Here is a 4,645-nt window from a genome sequence, read left to right on the forward strand (position 1 = left end):
TGTAACAAAAAAGTGAGCAAGAACAGGATATTCTCAGTGTAAAGATTTTATTAATATGCATTTTTCTAAACTCTTGGTCCAACGGCAATATACCAATCTAAGATGGGAATCTGATTTAACATATGCAAAATAAGATTTTTAAATGTGTCAATTTGAAAAAAATGTAGTCACTGTTTTCTCAGGATTTTAAAACCTTTCAGTGCCATGTAGTTTACTTCCAAGTGATTAAACGTGTTTTAATATGAACAAACAAAGATTTCTAATGAACATAAGGACTATGCTAATGGATTTAAATTATAACTGTGTGTGAGAGAAAGATGACTTCAAATAGATTCAAGGTATGATTAACACAAAGCAATACTCTGAACCACACCCTCTTTCAAAAATGCACAGATACAACATGAACTAAAGAGAATGGAGAAAAGAGGAATAAGTGAATACGCTGATTTTTGGAGGCTTATATAGTTTATTGTAGTTAAGCATTAACTTCAGCTCACTACTTTGTGGTAGAATAATACATTTGGCAGGGTGAAACTAGATAAGAATGTTATCTTTAGAAAACTAGATACAAGTGATTCAAATGCCATTATCCTATGAAATGTGGTCGTTGGATGCAACTTTTGAGATGACTGCACGTAGAGAGGAATCTGTTTAATAAATGGGAATCAGTACCCAAATCTATGATCAGCAAGATTTTCTGTGCTAAGGTACTTAAAACATTTGGGTGGGGGAGGGCAAGTTCAAAACTACATGAGATGCTGATGCATCAAATGTTTCAGGAAAAAAACTACCAAAGATTTGAAAATACAACTGCTGTGTACAAAACCTGTATAGTGTAAAAATATTGGTCAACCTGCAAGTTATATAGCATTCTAGATCAGATGGAGTTTGTAGTCCATGCGTTAGAATTTCTCTAAAACTGTCTCCATCTCCTTCAGAAAAGATCAGTCTGCTGAAAGTCTCATGAATAAGAGCCCATGGAAGAGCTGTGTGTCTAACAGTAGGTAATCTAGCTAACCTGGAAAGGCCACAAGATGCTAGCATTCTGAAACTTGCCTTTTAGGCTTACTTCCACTTCTCTCTGGCTCCCTTCTTCTCACTACTTTCATCTTCCCTTTTTATCCCCTCTTCCCTCCCAACTCAACTCTCCAGTTATTCCTATTAAATAATCATGACAATATTTAAATTTTTATTTGAGCTTTTTATCTTAATTTTTATAAACTATTGAAATATGACATGCATAAAGTGCACAAATCATAAGAGTACAGCTTGAGTTATTGCAAAGCCAACACCCATGTAACCAGCCATATAAAGAAATAGAACATTACCAGTGCCCCACGGGCCCCCTTATTTAACCTTCCTGTTACTATGCCTTCTACAAAGGTAATGCCAGCTTGGCTTCTAACACCATAAATTATTTTCACTGTTTTTGAACTTTACATACGATACGTATTCATTTGTTTCTGGCTTCTTTTATATTTGCTTTATCTTCACATTTTATAGATAAACACATTTTTATTATTATTTTTGCTTAACAATTTAAAAATTGGTTGCAGACTTCATGTTGCTTGCCCCTAAATATTCAACATGCATTTTGTAAAAACGCAGAAGCTAAAAATGTAATTACATATACAAGAGTAATTCCAATGTCAAATATTCAGTTCAAATGAAAAAAATCTCAATTGTCCCCAAAAATGTCTTTCTGTTTGGCTTTTTTGTTTATTTAGAGCTAAGATCCAATCAAGATAGATGCATTGTATTTTGTTTTTATTTCTGCTTAGTCTCTCTTAATCCACTGACCCTTTTTTTTTTTTTTTAAGACATTGACTTAAAAGTCCAGGACGTTGTCTTTTAGAGATTGTCCTGCATTCTGTATTTGTCTTATTGTTCCTCATGGTATCATTTAACTTAGGTGAGGGTTCATATAGATGATGTTGTATACCTGATATTTATGTCCCATCAGGAGGCACATTATGTCAGATTGTCTTACTCTTTGTGATGCTGTTTGATCATTTGGTTAAGGTACTGACTGCCAGGTATTTCCACCATACAGGTACATTTTTCATTTTCTGAATAGGTAATTATGAGGGTGATACTTTGGCACCAGGCAAATATCCTGTCCTCAACAAGATTTTACTTAGTATTTTAACCCATTAATCATTTTTGGCTGAATTGGGGATTGAAAATGCTTATTTTCTAATTACATTGTTCTAGCTATGTTAGCTAGTACTCTTCTCTAAAGAAGAGTATTATTTTTCTTCTCTGACTTATTCTCTATTACCATAAACTCATTGATTTTTCAAAGTTTTACCATCAATTACAGTCATTACACTTTTTTTGATGCTCAAATTGTCTCAAGCTGGTTTCTGTGTCAACAATTCTGACATACCCCTCATAAGTCTATCAGCTAGTTTTGCTGGAAAGCAAAACAAGGTGTCCCAGGCTTTCTCACCTTTTATTTTCCCTGCCTCAGCCCTGGGATCATTTTTCAAAGAATCTTGATTTGGTTTCTTTTTTTTTTCTTTTTCTTTTTTTTTCAGTGTAAAAAGATATTTAGAAACCAAGGTCTGGGTTCATCATTGTTTCTAATCCTTTTTTTTTTTCTAGACAGCTTTTATTTTTAAAAATTGAGGCTGGGCACAGTGGCTCATGCCTGTAATCCCAGCACTTTGGGAAGCCTAGGCAGACGGATCGCTTGAGCCCAGGAGTTCAAGACCAGCCTGAGAAACATGGTGAAACCTCATCTTTACAAAAAATTTAAAAAATAGAAAATTAGCTGGGCGTGGTGGTATGTGCCTGTAGTCCCAGCTACTCAGGGGGCTGAGGCAGGGGGATTGCTTGAGCCCAGGAGGCAGAGGTTGCAGTGAGCCGAAATGGTGTCACTGCACTCCAGCCTGGGTGACAGAGTGAGACCCTATCTCAAAAAAATAAAAAATAAAATTAATCGAGTTTATGTTGGTATTTTAAATTCACATTTAATATTACAGGATTTTTCTTTTGTATTTTTCCCTCTTATGTGCAAACTTATTCTATAATAAATATAAATTTTGAAATTACAATGCCTAATATTATTACCAACCATAAACCTACTGATACTTGAGATTTCTCTACAATTGTTTGGTTGTTAGAATATATACCACTAAGGATGAAACACTGTGTTCAAAAGTTACTTATAATTTTCTTTCGTCTATGTGGTTATGTTACTAATTTGATACAAAATTAGGTTTTAAATTTTTTTCTACCTTATGTTTTGCTTTTTTCTTTTAACTTTATTTTCAAAATGTGTAACATTTGCATGGTTCAAAATGCAAAACTATATTTAAAAGTACTTTTAGAGAAGACTTGCCCTTTCACCTTCAAATTGCCTCCACCTCCCATCTAGAGGTAACCATTTCCAACTCATTAGGAAAATTCCTTTCCATTTTCTTTTCCAAAAGTAAATTTGTACATATAATCTTATTTCTCCTTTTTTTACATAAGACGTAGCATGCTATATATGTTGACACCTTGATTTTTTTCATTGACTTTATCCTAAAAAGCCACATGACAATTCATTGGTGCTTCTTTGTTGTGTGCATGTACCATTTCCTAATGATGGACATTTGAGGTGTTTGCAATCTTTTGCTATTTCAAATAATGTTGCAATGACCGTATACCTACATTGTTTTGTATTTGTGGAGCTATATCTTCCAGGTAGAGTCCTAGAAGTTTGATTGGTAGGCCAAAAGGTAAGTGCAGATATAGTTTAGCTCAATATTGCCTTTCGTAGATGTATGATGTTGCACTCACTGCAGCAATGTGTGAACATGACTATTTTTCCCACAGCCTTGACAACAGACTGTATTATGAAACATCTGGATTTTTGCAAATGTGATAGGTGAAAATGGAATCTTAGGATAGTTTTAATTTGCATTTCTCTTATTACTAAGGTTGAACATCTTTCCATATATTTAAAGATCTGTTTTTTAAACTTCATCTTTTTTTAATGAGGTGTGGTGGTTACATACAGTAAACTGAACAGATCTTTTTTCTTTTTCTTTTTCTTTTTCTTTTTCTTTTTTTTTTTTTTTTTTGAGACGGAGTCTCGCTCTGTCGCCCTGGCTGGAGTGCAGTGGCGCGATCTCGGCTCACTGCAAGCTCCGCCTCCCTGGTTCACGCCATTCTCCTGCCTCAGCTTCCCGAGTAGCTGGTGTAGACTACAGGCGCCCGACACCACGCCTGGCTAACTTTTGTGGTATTTTTTAGTAGATACGGGGTTTCACCATGTTGGTCTGGCTGATCTGGATCTCCTGACCTTGTGATCTGCCCGCCTCGGCCTCCCAAAGTGCTGGGATTACAGGCGTGAGCCACCGTGCCCGGCAACTGAACAGATCTTAAGTGTACAGTTTGATGAGTTTTGACAAATGAATACATTTGTGTAATCTATATCCCAATCAAAAACAATGCATTGCCATCACCCTAGAAAATTCCCTTGTGTCTTTTTTATTCTGTCTCCTTCCTCCCCTGCCCCTGGAGGAAATCGCATTTTGATTTCTATACCTATGGATTAATTTTGCTATTCTTAAAGCATTAAAATGGCAGCATGGAAAATGTACTTTTTTGTGTTTGACTTCTTTCACCAAGCATAATGTTTTTGAAATTCATC

This window comes from Gorilla gorilla, chromosome X (genome assembly GCF_029281585.2).
Source record: "Gorilla gorilla gorilla isolate KB3781 chromosome X, NHGRI_mGorGor1-v2.1_pri, whole genome shotgun sequence".
Classification (NCBI taxonomy): Eukaryota; Metazoa; Chordata; class Mammalia; order Primates; family Hominidae; genus Gorilla; species Gorilla gorilla.